Source organism: Lampetra planeri, chromosome 54 (assembly GCF_965212315.1).
Source record: "Lampetra planeri chromosome 54, kcLamPlan1.2.h2, whole genome shotgun sequence".
Lineage (NCBI taxonomy): Eukaryota > Metazoa > Chordata > Hyperoartia > Petromyzontiformes > Petromyzontidae > Lampetra > Lampetra planeri.
This window is the reverse complement of record NC_136160.1, coordinates 5794035-5812114: the sequence shown is the minus strand read 5'-3', so window position 1 is coordinate 5812114 and position 18080 is coordinate 5794035. Positions and strand designations below refer to the sequence as shown.

Sequence of the window (18080 nt, the reverse complement as noted above, 5' to 3'; positions counted from 1 at the left end):
ACATAGCAAGGAGTGCGGGAGGGGTGGTGGTGGGGAGGGGTGGTGGTGGGGAGGGGTGGTGGGTGGGGAGGTGGTGGTGGTGGGTAGTGGTGGTGGGCAGGTGGTGGGTGGGGAGGGGTGGTGGTGGGGAGGGGTGGTGGGCAGGTGGTGGGTGGGGAGGGGTGGTGGTGGGGAGGGGTGATGGTGGGGAGGGGTGGTGGGCAGGTGGTGGGTGGGGAGGGGTGGTGGTGGGGAGGTGGTGGTGGTGGGTAGTGGTGGGGAGGGGTGGTGGTGGGGAGGTGGTGGTGGTGGGGAGGGGTGGTGGTGGGGAGGGGTGGTGGGCAGGTGGTGGGTGGGGAGGGGTGGTGGTGGGGAGGGGTGGTGGTGGGGTGGTGGTGATGGTGGGGAGGGGTGGTGGTGGGGAGGTGGTGGTGGTGGGTAGTGGTGGGGAGGGGTGGTGGGGAGGTGGTGGTGGTGGGGAGGGGTGGTGGTGGGGAGGGGTGGTGGTGGGGAGGGGTGGTGGGGGGAAGGTGGTGGTGGGGAGGGGTGGTGGTGGTGGTGGTGGGTGGTGGTGGGGAGGGGTGGTGGTGGGGAGGTGGTGGTGGTGGGGAGGGGTGGTGGTGGGGAGGTGGTGGGTGGGAGGGGTGGTGGTGGGGAGGTGGTGGTGGTGGGTAGTGGTGGGGAGGGGTGGTGGTGGGGAGGTGGTGGTGGTGGGGAGGGGTGGTGGGGGGAAGGTGGTGGTGGGGAGGGGTGGTGGTGGGGAGGTGGTGGGTGGGAGGGGTGGTGGTGGGGAGGGGTGGTGGTGGGGAGGGGTGGTGGTGGGGAGGGGTGGTGGGGAGGGGTGGTGGTGGGGAGGGGTGGTGGGGAGGGGTGGTGGTGAGGAGGGGTGGTGGGGAGGGGTGGTGGTGGGGAGGGGTGGTGGGGAGGGGTGGTGGTGGGGAGGGGTGGTGGTGGGGAGGTGGTGGTGGTGGGGAGGGGTGGTGGTGGGGAGGGGTGGTGGTGGGGAGGTGGTGGGTGGGAGGAGTGGTGGTGGGGAGATGGTGGGTGGGGCGGAGGGGTGGTGGTGGGGAGGGGTGGTGGTGGGGGGGGTGGTGGGTGGGGGGGAAAAGGGGTTCCCAAGCCAAAGCCGCCCACGTCGCGCGCTGATTGGCCAGCCACTCGACCAATCAGTGACGAGGTGGGTGAGTGGGGGTGGGTGGGGGTTGAAGCAAAAGTGGGCGTGTTGCTCTGTGACGTCCCTCATGACTATCCACCGCCACCCACCCACCCCGGCCACGCCCCCTCATGAATATTCATGAGCGCCTCATGAATAATTAACGAGGCCGTTAATTGCTTTTTCCCGGCGTGCAGCGGGGTTGGTGTGGCGAGGGCGGGTGGTGGTGGGGGGGGGTTGGCTCCGGCTGCGCATGCGCAGACGCATCACTCAGCCATTTTTTTTTGTTGGAGCAGCTTTCACTTGAAGCTGCTGCTGCTGCCGCTGCTGCTGCTGCTACTCACACCTCGCGTACAGCAGCCGAAGCAGTTGTGTGTGTGTGGAGGTGTGTGTGTGGTGGGGTGGGGGGGGGAAGGGGTAAGCGAGGCAATTAAAGCAAACGTGGCGTTAATTGGCGGGAGCGAGCGGTGGTTTTACTTGAGTTCGTTGCTACCACCATCATCACCATCATCATCTTCGTCTTATTCTTGCCAAGCAACATCGCCACCGTCGCCTCAACTCACTTCAACATCCCCTCTGCTCGCCGGCCTCGTCACCGTCAGGATCATCTTCAGTTTGGCTCTTTTTTTAATTGCTTTCTCACTTACTTAGGGTAAGCGGCTGTCAAGGAGCCGTGGTCTATTTTATGTGATTCGTTTTTAGCAGCTTTTTGGGGGGGGTGTCGCTTTTGAAACAAAACTCGGCGAGAGCCACCACCAATCACTTTCCTCTCTGATTTACATCTCGCTGCTGCTGTTGCTGCTGCTGCTGCGACAGCAACTTCCTGTTGCTACAGCAGCAAACGCGACGTGTTCCCCAAAAAGAAAAACCTCAACATCATCAACAACAACAACATCGTCAACCAACAACAACAACAACATCATCTCAACATCACAAAGAGCGAGCGGGTAGAGGAAGCCTCAACAACGCCGCCCGTCCGTCATCGCAGTCGTCCTCGGGCTCGGGCTTTTAACAACAAAAATTAACAACAAATTCTCGCCGGACACTTCGAAGGAGAACAGATAAAAAAAGATTCGACTACAAGAGAGAGGGACTTTGAGGAGGAAGGGTGGGGAAGACGACGAGGAGGAGGTTGGTGGTGGTGGTGGTGAAGGCGGCTTGTTGATGGATGTCAGCTCTTGTTGTTAACGGAGGAGAGAGGTCCGAGGACGTTGCTGGCTGGAGTGTCAGATCATCTGGCGATCGTGATCCCACCTCGTCGTTATCGTCTTGGTGAGCGTCTCATCGTCATCATCATCAGCAACAACATCAACATCAGCAGCAGCATCGTCGCCGACTACGACCGCGTTCATGTGCGGCCTCGGCGCTTTTGAGTGGAGCGCCTACGGATCTACTGTGAGTTTGATGGGAGGAGGAGGAGGATGTGTGGTGGTGTGTCCATGTGTCTATAACATGTGTAAGGCTAACAGCAGCAGCAGTATCAGCAGCAGTAGTATCAGCAGCAGTAGCGGTGTCAGTAGTAGCAGTAACAATAGTATCAGCAGCAGTAGGATCAGCATTAGCAGTGGCGGTATTAGCAGCATCATCAGCAGCAGCATTAGTATCAGCAGCAGTAGCGGTATCAGTAGTAGCAGTAACAATAGTATCAGCAGTCGCAGTGTCGGTAGTAGCAACAACATCAGCAATAGTATCAGCAGCAGTAGCATCAGCAGCAGTAGCATCAGCAGGAGTAGTGTCGGTATTGACAACATCAGCAGCAGTAGTATCAGCAGCAGTAACAATAGTGTCATCAGCAGTAGCAGTGTTGGTAGTAGCAGCAGTAACAATAGTGTCATCAGCAGTAGCAGTGTGGATAGTAGCAACATCATCAGCAACAGTAGTATCAGCAGCAGTAACAATAGTGTCATCAGCAGTAGCAGTGTCGGTAGTAGCAGCAGTAACAATAGTGTCATCAGCAGTAGCAGTGTGGATAGTAGCAACATCATCAGCAACAGTAGTTTCAGCAGCAGTAACAATAGTATCATCAGCAGTAGCAGTGTTGGTATTAGCAGCAGCAGTAGTATCAGCAGCAGTAACAATAGTGTCATCAGCAGTAGCAGTGTGGATAGTAGCAACATCAGCAGTAGTAGTATCAGCAGCAGTAACAATAGTATCATCAGCAGTAGCAGTGTTGGTATTAGCAGCAGCAGTAGTATCAGCAGCAGTAACAATAGTGTCATCAGCAGTAGCAGTGTTGGTAGTAGCAGCAGTAACAATAGTGTCATCAGCAGTAGCAGTGTCGGTAGTAGCAGCAGTAGTATCAGCAGCAGTAACAATAGTGTCATCAGCAGTAGCAGTGTTGGTAGTAGCAGCAGTAACAATAGTGTCATCAGCAGTAGTATTGTCGGTAGTAGCAGCAGTAGTATCAGCAGCAGTAACAATAGTGTCATCAGCAGTAGCAGTGTTGGTAGTAGCAGCAGTAACAATAGTGTCATCAGCAGTAGTATTGTCGGTAGTAGCAGCAGTAGTATCAGCAGCAGTAACAATAGTGTCATCAGCAGTAGCAGTGTTGGTAGTAGCAGCAGTAACAATAGTGTCATCAGCAGTAGTATTGTCGGTAGTAGCAGCAGTAGTATCAGCAGCAGTAACAATAGTGTCATCAGCAGTAGCAGTGTTGGTAGTAGCAGTAGTATCAGCAGCAGTAACAATAGTGTCATCAGCAGTAGCAGTGTTGGTAGTAGCAGCACCATCATCGGAAGCATCAGAATGTATGCAAGTACCAGCATCATCATCAGCAGCAGTATGATCATCGTCAGCGTCATCATTGTTATTATCAGAGGTGGGACAAAGTCATTGTTATGCAAGTCCAAGTCGAGTCGCAAGTCATCAAATTCATGACTCGAGTCTGACTCGAGTCCAAGTCACATGACTCGAGTCCACATCTCATAGGTGGGACAAAGTCATTGTTATGCAAGTCCAAGTCGAGTCGCAAGTCATCAAATTCATGACTCGAGTCTGACTCGAGTCCAAGTCACATGACTCGAATCCACACCTCTGGTTATTAGCATCTATCAGCAATTATCAGTAGGAGAGTGGCATGATCAGCAGCATCATCAGCAACATCGTGATCCTCATCAGCGGCAGTATCATCAGCAGAACCATGGTTGCTCTGATGTAGTCATTGTAATCGTTCATCAACAGCAGAATCATCATCACCAATAGTATCATTATAAGCATCGTAAACGCCATCACTGTCGCAATCGGGGCAGCAGAGTGATTCATCATTATCAGCAGCGTCATCATCTTCATCAGCAATTGTATAATCAGCATCATCAGCACCACCATCACTCCCATCATCAATAGTATCATCAGCATCACGACTTACCATCATCATCGCCGTTATTACCGTCATCACTATCAGCAGCAGCGTGTGTCACTATCAAAAGGATCATCATCGCAATTAGAATCACCGCTATCATTGTCAGCATCATCAATGTCACTCATAATCATCACCATCGCTATTGTCACAAGCATCACCATCATCAGATACTGTTTAATTATCAGCATCACCATGATCATCGGTTTACTATGCTGGTGGTTTCATAGTTATAGTATCATCATCACGTGTGTATTACTATAGTATACGTTATAGTATCAACATCATTGCCATCATGTGTACTGCAGTAGTGACATCCACAGCATCATATGTGTAGTAATGTGCTACACGTCTGTTCACTACAGTAGGCTCGTACCAACAGCATCATCAGCAATGTGTTACTGCAGTGGTATCATACCCTAAAGTATTCTCTGCAGCAGCAGCAGCATTATCAGCTGCTACGTACTGCAGTAATCGTAGTTAATGTAACTTTAGCATCGTGTTAGCTACGTACAGTGACATCATATCTCATGTATCATCATCAGCGGTGTGCTTGAGTATCATGGCTACGTTACCATCACCATCAGTCAGTATCATATGTTTATGTACAGTGACATACGTCAATCAGTGTCATCATCAGCTGTGTACTCGAGTGGCATGCCAACAGCATCATCAGTTGTGTGACCACAGCATCATATCTAAAGCATTGTGCCGCATGCAAGTGGCATCATGACTAAATTCTCATCGGCATCATCCGTACACCACGTACAGTGGGAGCATGTCCTACAGTAGTGTTCACCATCGTTTAGTATAAGAAGAAGAAAAAGCATCATCTGCAACAGCGACTGCGTTATGCAGGGCCTGGAGACAGGGAAATTAAGTTGAAGTTAAAGATTGACACGCACTCACGCAGACCACGATCGTTGTACTGGGGGCTGATGGGCATCATTGCACGCATTGACGGTACAGTAACGTGTACTGTGTCTCCCGGAGGCAATGTGACACAGATGTTGTTCTTCTTGGTTCTTTCGGTAAAGTCACGTAGAAGGGAAATAATAAAATAATAAAAATAAAACATTAAATATTTCTCACGACGTTTCGGCCACAACGCAAGCAGCCGTCCTCAGGTGAAGACCAGGTCTGTCGGGGAGACAGCGTCACCTGAGGACGGCTGCTTGCGTTGTGGCCGAAACGTCGTAAGAATTATTTGAATGTTTTATTTTTATTATTTTATTATTTCCCTTCTACGTGACTTTACCGAAAGAACCAAGAAGATGAATCCCTGCAGTCACGAAAGCTTTAAATCGAAAAATATGTTGTTGTTGTTTTAAGTGATCAACATCGGCAATTGCTGTCTGAATTCACGTCCGTTTCCCGGACAAAACCAAACACTATAGCCATGTCTATAGTGCGGTGTTTTTGTTTTCTCTCACACTCGTGTGTGTGTGTGGACATTGTTATACTGTCATCGGGATACGCGTCTTGTACAATTGCACGTCTTACAATCTACAGTACATCTTTACTGCCACCGGCGTCATCATCAGCATGTAATATTGTCAACTGTAAGGGCATTTTGATTCAGCCAGCGATAGTAGTGTAGCAGCATAATCATCATCATCATCACCCGTGTACACGTGTGGACGTGTTGTGTGGACACTTTTGTTTAAATGCCATAGGTGGTGGCACAAAGTGGCACTGTCATCACCACCCAATGTCACCTTCACGTGTCAAATTGTGAACTCAATGAGAGCGAGAGAGAGAGAGATTGCAACATCTTCATGCAAACGCGTGTCACGTCGACATCGTAACACTGGATGTTGTATACACATGCAGGGCATGTGTACATACTTTTGTTAAATGCCGTACAATGCGTGTTGTAGTCTGTATGCACAAGTGTGGCGTTATCGCCATGGTCACCACCAGCATTATCATCACCATCATCATCACCATCATTATCATCACCATCAATATCATCACCACCATTATCATCACCATCAATATCACCACCACCATTATCACCATCAATATCATCACCGCCATTATCATCACCATCAATATCACCATCAATATCATCACCATCAATATCATCACCACCATTATCATCACCATCAATATCATCACCATCAATATCATCACCACCATTATCATCACCATCAATATCATCACCATCACGATGACCATCATCACCGCCTTTGTCACCATTATCATCACCACCATTATCATCACCATCAATATCATCACCATCAATATCATCACCATCAATATCATCACCATCAATATCATCACCATCAAGATCATCACCATCAATATCATCACCATCAATATCATCATCACCATTATCATCACCACCATTATACTAGCCATCATTATCATCACCACCACCATTATCATCACCATCAATATCATCACCATCAATATCATCACCATCAATATCATCACCATCAATATCTTCACCATCAATATCTTCACCATCAATATCATCATCCCCATTATCACCACCATTATAATAACCATCATTATCATCACCATCATTATCACCACCATTGTCATCCTCACCATTATCATCACCATCAATATCATCACCATCAATATCATCACCATCACTATCATCACCATCACGATGACCATCATCACCGCCTTTGTCGTCACCATTATCATCGCCGTGACCATCACCATCGTGGTCACCGCGAGAATCATCACCACCACCAACACCGCTATCATCATCACCACAACCATCATCAATCAAACCGTAGCTTGGGGAACATTTTTTTTAAATGAAAATATAACGACGGGGACGTGAGCTTGAATGTGTGTAGTGTACATTGGAAAAGGTGTGACGACTCATCACCACCACCGCCATCACCACCATCACCACCACCATCACCACCATCGCTGTCATCGGTACTGTCATGTAAATCGGCGTATTGGCTATGAGAGGCCTTCATCCAGCAGTAGACGAAGGGCTTTGCGAGTGCACCAAGCGGACACTGGCCTTCTGATGCGTTCATAGTTGCCGCTTGTTGTGATGATAGTGAGTCCGCCTGTGTGCTGTGTGCTTGTTGTAATCGTAACGGGGAATCGGTAGCGTGGTGGTTAGCGCTACGCTCACGGCCAACAACGGTGGCGATTATCTCAACCCGTCCTGGGCCTCCCCTAGGTCGACTCAGCCACAAATGAGTACCTGGTGCGGTGTTTAAACATCGCCACTAGGGAGACAAAGGCGGTCGGGCGTGGTGCTCTCACACCCACACCCGCTCTTTGTACCGTTGCTCCGGCCTTCACAGGGTTGTTCGCTGACAGCACTTGCCCCACAGTCTGCTCCAGGCTGTACGGGGGATCTTTGTCTTTTGTTGTTAATTGTAATGGGGGAGCGGTAGCGTGGTGGTGAGCGCTACCAACCCGGCGGCCCGAGTTCGATTCCCGCTCGCGGCCAATATCGGTGGCGATTATCTGAAGCGGTCCTGGGCCTCCCCTAGGTCGACTCGGCCTCAAAGGAGTATCTTGGTGTGGCGTGTAACAACATCAACGTTTGGGGGGGTTGCTTGCTGACAGCAACTTGCCCCAACAGTCTGTTGCAGGAAACACGAGCTGGGTTGCTGGTGGTGGTGGGGGTGTGGTGGAATATGGGCAATCTTTTGTTTTCGTGCGTTGTAATTGCAAAGCGGCGGTAACATTGTGAACAAAACAATCCAACGTTGCAAATGTAAACACCCCGGGGGGGGGGGGTGGTGTGAAGAAGATGAAGATTGTTTCGTGAACAAAAAAAAATCAGCAACTTGTTGAGGGGGGGGGGTGGTGCGGGCTGCCCATAAAGCTCTTTTTCACACGTCCAGTAGTTTGCACAGAGGTGTCCAGTAGTATATTTGGAGTTTGCGTGTCTCTCTCTCTCCCCCCATGGATTTTTCTCAGGGTACTCCGATTGGGTTTCCCACCCCCCGCCCCCTCCGCATTTAGTCATTGACGTGCACACGTTTGATGGGATGGCGCCATCGGTGAATCCGATTCATCGCCGATGATGGGGGATCATCGCTTGAACGGTAACGCCGTGGAAGGAATCGTTTTGGCAGTCCGCATTTAGTCATCGACGTGCACGCGTTTGATGGGATGGCTCCATCGGTGAATCCGATTCATCGCCGATGATGGGGGATCATCGCTTGAACGGTAACGCCGTGGAAGGAATCGTTTTGGCAGTGCGTGCTAAAGGTGTTGGGGGTAGGGGTACGCGTCATTTACTCGTCCGGCGGTGAGCGAGCGAGCGAGCGAGAGAGTCTCAAGACGCAACTTCGAGGAGGGGCCGCGCCTCCTCTGGTGGCCGTGGCTTCAGCGCCGCCGGACTTTCCCACCGAGAGGATTCCGCTGTTCGATCTCCCGGTGCGGCAAGCCACTCCTCCGCACTGAACCCGAGAGAGAGAGAGAGTTCAATATCTGTGCCCAACGGAGACCGCGGGGTCTGTGGCGAATTTGCATCTTGGAACGTGAATCGTGCTGAAAGCGTGGTCGAACAACCTCGCCCCTCACCACACACAGCCGGCACTTTGTGCTGGGAAATCATCCAGCAGTGGATTGGCAAAGGGCTGTAGGCAGTTGCAGCTCTGCATTTGCTTGCTCACAATCCTGCTGGAGAGCTCCTCCTAGAAGGGGGTATTTGGCCTACTCTTTCACGCTGCCCAGACCTCTTAGAAGAGGTGGTGTGAGCGCCCACACTTTGCCCCACCACGCGTGTCCTGTCTGATCGACTGACTGCGCTGTTACTTCTAGATTTGAAGCTTTCGTGACTGCAATGATTCATACTCTTAGGTTTTTTCGGTAAAGTCACGTAGGTAAAAAATTTAAAATTAATAAAAGTAAAATAAAAATCACGACGTTTCGGAGGCAACACAAGCTTCCGTCTTCAGGTGGAACCGTCACAGCACGATTGCTGTATCAAGTAAAGAGAAATTGTAAGAGACCCGACCTTGTATATATACTAGAATTTCTCTTTTACTTGATACAGCAAGCGTGCTGTGACGGTTCCACCTGAAGACGGAAGCTTGTGTTGCCTCCGAAACGTCGTGATTTTTATTTTACTTTTATTAATTTTTATTTTTTACCTACGTGACTTTACCGAAAAAAACCTAAGAGTATGCGCTGGTACTCATTTACATTGCTGGGTGGACGGGAAGCTGTGGGATTTAAGAAACTTGGCCCCCATTGAGATGGAATGGAACCAGCGGCCGCTCGATTTGCAAGTCCAGTGAGCCGCTGACCATTCCTTTGCCCTGGCATATCATCGCCATTGTAATGCACGTGGTTCCGCTGAATATAAAATTACCCCTTGCCGTAATCGCGATTGATAATAATTAGACCTGTTGTGTGCGTGTTGTGTGTGTGTTTTACATTTTAAATAAACACACGGCAGTCCATTTAAACAATAACCACGGCGAGGAAGAATGAAGCCCCCCCCATTTGGTTGCCAATTAAAACGCTCATTGGAAATCAATGGCGTGTTCACAGAGATCCTAGTGCCCTCGGGTTTTTTTTCCCTCCCGATAATTGTTTCGTGAAATGTTATTGGAATGCGATTTGCTGCACAAACCCCCCGCCCCTCCGTTCCACCGCCGCCGCCCTTTCACTTGCACACCAGCTGACTTTAATTTTGGTTTGGTTTCACTGTTAACCGTGTCACCTGGGCGCGCGTGTGGCCGAGAGCCACGTGGACGCCCGGCGTTGGCCTCGAAGCGGTGGACGAATCGCCACCGTGGGCATCCTCCAGGGTGGCTAGGAGACGTTAACTGCCTCGCCTGGTATACAGGAGGTCGTGGGTTCGATTTTCCACCCTGACGATGCCTGCTGCTGTATATTTGGAGTTTGCGTGTCTCCCATCATTATCATCACGGTGGCTAGGAGATGTTTTTTTCCCTCCCGATAATTGTTAACAGCCTCGCCTGGTATACAGGAGGTCGTGAGTTTGATACCGACCCTGACGCCTGCTGCTGTATATTTGGAGTTTGCGTCTCTCCCATCATTATTATCACGGTGGCTAGGAGATGTTAACTCCCTCGCCTTGTATACAGGAGGTCGTGGGTTCGATGCCGACCCTGACAATGCCTGTTGTATATTTGGAGTTTGCGTGTCTCCCATCATTATCATCACGGTGGCTAGGAGATGTTAACTGCCTCGCCTGGTATTACGGAGGTCGTGGGTTCGATGCCGACCCTAACGATGCCTGTTGTATATTTGGAGTTTGCGTGTCTCCCATCATTATCATCACGGTGGCTAGGAGATGTTAACTGCCTCGCCTGGTATACAGGAGGTCGTGGGTTCGATGCCGACCCTGACGATGCCTGTTTGTATATCTGGAGTTTGCGTCTGTCCCATCATCATCACGGTGGCTAGGAGATGTTAACTCCCTCGCCTGGTGTACAGGAGGGCTATATAGCTCAGTGGGCCTTACCTGGCACAATAAAACGTGTGGTAGTTAGTCAGTAGACGTTGCAACACGCTCTTGGTCCGTTCCGCCAAGTTCGATTCCTGGCGCCCTATTACGTGTGTGGCTATCGTCGTGTGACACGTGTGTGTGTGTGTGGCGAGTGGATGCACGTATTTGTGTTGAACTTCTTTCGCACCGTACGTAGCCATCCCGTGCTCCTCGGAGGGTCCGGGGTAAGGACAAGAAACTAAACACACACACGAGAACAGTTTGTGTGGCGAGCGTGCGAATTTGAGTGTGAGCGTGTGCGGAATTGGTGCACCGTTCTGGCCTTCATAGGCGCTCGCTAACAGCCCTTGCCCCAAACAGTTTGTTAAATAAGAACGTAGGGGGGGAGTGGGTGGATATCTTTGTCTCTGTGAAATCTTTTGTCTTTGTAGCGGTGAGCGCGTTGCGCTACGAACCCGGAGACCCGAGTTCGATTCCCGCTCAGGGTCAACACCGGTGACAAATATCTGAACCGGTCCTGGGCCTCCCGTTGATCGACACAGCCTCATCGTGACTAGGAAGACCAAGGCGGTCGGGCGTGATGCTGGCCACCCCACCCCCCCTCGTGTGCTGTGCCGGCCTTCATAAGTGCTCGCTAACAGCCCTTGCCCCGACAGTCTGCGAATGCTATGAGGGAGATCTTTGTCTTTGTGGAATTGGGTTAGCGGAAAATGGAGCGAGTGTGCGAATTTTGAGAGTGCGACTTTGACGGTGCGAGCGAGTGTGTGTGTATTGTGTGTGCGAAGACTGAAGCGAGTTTGAGTGTGTGTGTATTGGGCCTCATTTCAGGCTGAGTCGACCTAGGGGAGGCCCAGGACCAGTTGAGATAATCGTCACTGGTGTTGTACCTGGTGCGGTGTGTAAACATCGCCACTGGGGAGACAAAGGCGGTCGGGCGTGGTGCTGGCCACCCACCCCCTCGTGTGTCGTTCCGGCCTTTTCGGTGCTCGCGAACAGCACTTGCCCCTACAGTCTGTTAAGGCTACACGGGGGATCTTTGTCCCTAGTTCGACTCTGCTTCAAATTAACACCTGCTGCAGTGTGTGAGTATCGCCACTGGGGAGACAAAGGCGGCCCGGCGTGGTGCTGGCCACCGAACCCCGTGCTTGCCTTAATAGGTGCTCGCTAACAGCACTTGCCCCCCCCCCCTCCTCCTCCCACAACTCCGTGAAGGCCATGCGAGTGGGTGGCGGCATATCTTTGTCTTTGTGCTGTGGGTTCGCGAAAAGTGAGCAAATTTTGAGAGCGTGCGGGGTGGGGGGGTTCGCTGGAGTGTGAGAGGAACAGCGTTGTGAGTTCGCGCGGTGCGAAAGCAGTTTATTTAACGCGAGCAGTGGTAATAATGAGCGTGCATTCATATGCTAATGTGCCTGGGTAGTTTCTTGGGCTGAAAGAGGAGGGAAAGGGTGGAGATCTGGGGCCTGCCAACAGCGAGCCCCCCAACCACGTGTGAATGGCTCGCCTCTTTATTTTTTGAGAAAAAAAAATAGAACTTCCCCACCCACCACCACCTCCCCCAACCACCCACCCACCCCCTCGCTCGCCCCCCACCCCCTCGCCCCCCACTCACCCACCCACCCCCTCGCCCCCCCCCCGCTCACCCACCCGCTCACCCACCCGCCGCCCGCTCACCCACCCACCCCCTCGCCCCCCACTCACCCACCCATCCACCCACCCCCTCGCCCCCCGCTCACCCGCTCACCCACCCACCCTCGCCCCCCGCTCACCCACTCATCCACCCCCTCGCCCCCCGCTCACCCGCTCACCCCCTCGCCCCCCGACCCACCCACTCGCCCACCCCCTCGCCCACCGCTCACCCACCACCTCGCCCCCCACTCACCCACCCGCCCCCCGCTCACCCACCCACCCCCTCGCCCCCCGCTCACCCACCCACCCCCTCGCCCCCCGCTCACCCACCCACCCCCTTGCCCCCCACTCACCCACCCACCCCCTCGCCCCCCATTCACCCACCCCCTCGCCCATCGCTCGCCCACCTCCTCGCCCACCGCTCACCCACCCACCCCCCCGCTCACCCACCCACCCCCTCGCCCACCGCTCACCCACCCCCTCGCCCCCCACTCACTCACCCACCCCCTCGCCCCCCGCTCACCCACCCACCCCCCCGCTCACCCACCTACCCCCTCGCCCACCGCTCACCCACCCCCTCGCCCCCCACTCCACGCCTCCCCCCACCCACTTATTTATTTAAATGCTTTTTTGTGCCGCCAAACAAAGAGTCAGTTTGTTGTGTTCGTCATCGCGACACACACCACCACCGCCACCACCACCACGCACCACCACCACCGCCGCCACCACCACCACCGTCACCACCACGCACCACCACCGCCGCCACCACCACCACCACGCACCACACGGGGCAGGAGGAGAGGGGGGGGCGGCGAGCTTCTTGGACGGAGCCTCCTTCAACGGTTGCGCAACTTGGAAGTTTTGTCTGTGTCGAAGAAAAAAAGTCGGTGGAAGTTTCTAAAGGGACCTCACGTCTCCATTTCCACCGACCCCCCCCCCTCTCGAGGCCTGCTCCGTGATAGGCTTAATTAAGCGCGCTTTCTTTTGTCTGGCGGGGCAGGGGGGTTGGTGGGGGGGGGGTGGAAGTTAAGGGGGGGGGGGGGAGCAGTAGTGGTGTGCGGCTTTTAACAAAAGCGACCGGTTTCTCAGTTGGAAGGTGACAAGTTCAAATCCTGGTTGGTTGGGGGTGGTGTTACTTGGCGTACAACTGTGCCGGGTGGTGGTGGGGGGGGGGGTCAGTAAAATTAGTACCACCTCATGGGGTGGGTGGGGGGGGGTGGTTTATCGATGGATGATTTTTTTTACTTGTTCCTGTCATTGGAATGTGGAATTCCCAGCACTGGCTTAGGGCGGCGAACAGAAGATGAAATCGTTGTGCCCCCACCCACTTGTGACTTGACTTTCACTTGATTGGCGATTGTTTAATACCGACAGTGTGTGTGTTGTGTTGTGGTTAGCCGTGCGTGCGCGGGTTAGAGTCCGCATACACCTACTAGGATTGTCTGTCCTTAACGCTCGTGACGTCACTCCACATCGACCAGCCCCCCACCTCATTCATATTCAAGAGCTGGTGACGTCCTCCAAATGGACCCCGCCCCCCCCCCCATTATTATTAGCTACTGTCTTGTGTGCAACGCTCATGACGTCACTCCGTCATTAATAATCATGAACAGGTGACGCCACTCCACATTCAACAGCTCACCTCATTAATAAGCATAAGGTGACGTCCTCCAAATGGACCCCCCCATTAATAATAATTAGCGGGTGACGTCACTCCACATTGGGGGGCGAGGTGCCTCCTCCCCCCTCCTCGGCGTCAACTCACAACCCTCGCTACAAAGGCAGAAGAACCCTCACGTCACGCGATCTCCGTCACGCTGTTGAGACATCAAAGTAAAAAGGACGTCGTGATGAACAAGGGATTATAACCTTAAAATTAAATGGGGGGTTCACGTAATGTCTAATGGTTTAAATGAACCGCACCGTTTAGGAAGGTGATGATCTGGCTGTCCGCCTGATGATTCTCGTTGCAATTGCTTGCGAAACGTCGTACTCAAATTGTAAATGTTGTGGATTTACTCTCCAACACACCGGTGTGCTAGTAACGAATTGGCCACGTTCTGTTTACGTGACAACCCTTACTAGTTGGCTGTGTTGGGCGGTGGCGGGTTTAACGACACATTTATATATTTACGCGATCTGACCCAAATAATAAAAACCTGCATTATGGATAAGGTGTTGATGTTCGTTGTTAAGTGACATTTCGCGGGTGGTGAACCATCGGACCGTTACGAAAGAAGTCGGGCGCTCGGCCTACACCAGGCGACGGCCCGCTTTATTTTCTCTATCGCCGCCGTTCTTCGCGAGGTGGGTGTGAGCCCACGAGGGGGGAGAGAAATCATGCGGGGGTGGGGGGGGGGTTCACGTAATGCCCTATGAACCCCGGCGACCGGAGTTCGATTCCCCGGCCAAAGCGAGATGAGAGATGACCCAACCCGCCTTGTATGCAACCATCTCTGTCTAGGGTTGAGTGTGAGTGGTCCATCTAACCCCCTTCACCGTCCTGCATTGACCAGCTTGGTGAAGTATGGTTATACACCCCCCCCCCCCGCCAACCCACCCACGACTGTAGCGGAGTGGGGGGACCTTCATCCAGCAGTGGATTGACAAATGGGCGCGTAAACTGCGGCGTGTATTGCTTTTGTCGGTTTGTTGACCCGTGTCACTCGCTTAATTCTTTTTGCAAATGAGACGTTTCGATCGCAACACACAAGCGTCCCACCTGATGACGGTCGCTTGTGTTGCGCCCGAAACGTCGTGATTGATTTTAGTTTCTACCCACGTGACTTTACCGAAAGAACCAAAGAGTATAAAATGAACAACAACAAAACCGCTTTCGGAGAGGGAACTTTACTGTCCATAACGGCTCGCGCCGGATGTCCAACTTGTGCCAGGTTGCCTTTCCCGCGATACGTGCGGTCCACCTGTGTACCTGCGCGTGTGTTACCTGGCATGCGTGGACCTGCACGTGTGTACCTGCCTGTCCCGCTTGCCCTGCGCAGGTTCTTTTAATTGTTTATGGCCGGCGGCTAAGCGCGTTCATTGATACCGCGCGGCAGATGAGAATCAACAGCCGAGTCTTCGATTCAAGCCCAGGTTGTACGAAGTTGCAACGATGACTTTTCAAGTTTTATTAAATCCATCCTCTGGCCGCCTCTGTCGACCCAGGAGTATAACGTGGGTGCTCCACAGTTGGTCGATCGGCAGTTTAGCCAGTGTGGAAGAGTAGGCCAAAGGTAAGGCAAGCTCTTGCAGGGCTGCGCCTTTACCCCTTTATAGGACTGATGAGAGTAGTGCAGAGTCGCCCTGCGGTTACGGTATTGTACGTACGCATGTTGAACTTATTTGCCACCGTACGTAGCCAACCGTGCTAATCGGACGTGCGGTGTGACGGTTGGGACAGGAGCACGGGGATTCGTTAGCGCACGAGCTTGCGTTGTCTCGACGCGCACGACGGAGGTCAGAGGTCGCAAACGGGTTTTGATTCCTTACCCGTACCCGTACCCGACCGCACCAGGGTCGCAAATGGGTACCCATACCCATACCCGTACCCGGCCGGGTACGGGTACCCGTTCCCTACCCGTACCCGTACCCTACCCGAAATGAGTGACAAACGGTGACTCACCAGTGACTCACGGCCTACTCGTACCCGTACCCGGCCGCACCAGGGTCGCAAACGGCTACCCGTACCCGTGTATCGGGTAGGGTACGGGTATCGGGTACCCGGTTGCGACCTCTGACGGAGGTGCGTTCCAGCCTCGGCAGTCAACCCGAATCGGTTGAACTTCGTTTCGGTCCGTACGTAGCCAACCGCGCTAATCGGAGGTGCGGTGTGGCGGGTTCGTTAGCGCTTGCAATTAGCATCGAATCGGGCTTATTGCAGTTTGTATGTGTAGAGAAGCTCCCACGGACACACTCCGAGACGGAGGTATGTTATGGGCTTTCGCCAAGGGTTTATTAAAGGTTAACAATAACATACAAGGGTACACAACTCCCAGGGGCTAGGGGTCCTACTCTGAGTCCGGGTCCCTGCCGGCTAGCTCCGGTCTCTCTCTCTCGTGTCGGATCGTGGACTCTGCCGACTCCACCGAGCGGAGAGAGAAGCACCTCTACGGCTACCACCGGCTTCTCCCCAGACTCACCACTCAATCCCCTCTCTCTACCCACTGGTTCCCTCTTCACCCTTCTTACTCTACCCGTTCCCACAGTGACCCCGCTTTCGTCACGGGGTCTCCCTTAAGTACCCTGGGAGACGTGACGTCATCGCACTGAACGGCACGCCTGACGTCACGTCCCCATTTTGCTCCTCTACATAAGTATGCTGGGCTTCTTTCGTAACCGTACGAAACCAGCCGCGCGAATCTGAGCCACCCGTGCTGCTGCTGTTAGTGGCCATCGGTACGGCTGCGGTCGCAGCTGTGGAATATCTCCCCGCCGTGTAAATAAGAGACCTATCGTCTCGTCGTCAATCGTTCGTCACCTTTGGCCGTGGTCTATCTACTGCTGGACGAAGGCCTCCCTCCCCCCACCCCCCCACCCCCCCACCCCCCCACCAAGCCGCCGCTGCCGCACATCTCGCGAACCGGGCGACAGTAACGATCCATCTGGCGCCAGCGCACGGGCTTGTTTTGTCACTCGGTGCGCTTCCTCGCGTGGGCTATAAATTAAACGGCGTAATTAACTTACCTGGGCGCGGGGGGGGGGGGGGGAGCGGTGGCGCTGCGGTTGGCGCACTGCGTCGTGACGAACCCGGCGACGCGAGTTTTATTCCCGGCCGCGGCCAGCATCGGTGGCGAGTGATATCTTTCTCCTCCGGTCCCGCTGACCCCCGTGGTGAAGTATGGTCAAACAACTTTTATGACCTATAATGCATCGGGGGGGGGGGACTTTTATCCGGCCAGTGGGCTGTAAAGAACGATTATTAATTAAAAGTTTTAATAGTTCTTACCTTAATCCTGTGTCTGCGCATGCCTAACGCAAGACTACCAATCGTGGCCTTTTATTGGCATCCAAAAGGCAAAGAGGAAAAGAGGCCTCGCAAGGGGTGTGGGATGGGGGCGAGTGGGTGGGTTCCTTCGTTACGCTGTTCAAAACCAGCAAAGATGCGGCACAACTCGGCAAAGTTGACGCGCCAGCCACCAAGCGAGGACTTGCTGTGATTCTGCTTTATGCAACCGATGCCGCGGGGAAGGCAACCAGCTAGCTACCTGACGGAAGCGAGAATCGTCGGGTCTCTTGCCTATTGACGGCAGACAGTTCACCGGCGCTGGCATTGTCGAGCAAGCCGATGAGACGTTGAATGTCGAAGCCGGTGAGTTTGCCGCTGATAAAGATGCAAAGGCCACGTGGCCGATGTTGGCTTTTAAAAATCTTCCTCTTCTGTATGGCTGATGTAAGAGGCCGAGCACCGACTACAATTTCACATTCAGGTGCGATGTCTCCTTCGCATTTGCGGGTCGGGCATTGCGTCGTACTTACTCTTGTGGGTGATCGCAGCCGCACGCTGGAGAGTTTTTTTTTTACATTTAACATTTTAAATAAACACTGCT

General features: G+C 53.1%; 1 protein-coding gene across 1 annotated transcript in view; it reads left to right on the top strand.

Annotated features, from left to right (window-relative positions):
* The first annotated feature begins 1403 nt into the window (after positions 1-1403).
* Positions 1404-18080, top strand: part of LOC144735169 (uncharacterized) — a 189509-nt gene continuing 172832 nt past the window's right edge. Inside the window, exon 1 of the mRNA XM_078617614.1 lies at positions 1404-2527. The gene's annotated coding sequence lies outside the window, so the exon portion shown is untranslated. The remainder of the gene's footprint in view (positions 2528-18080) is intronic.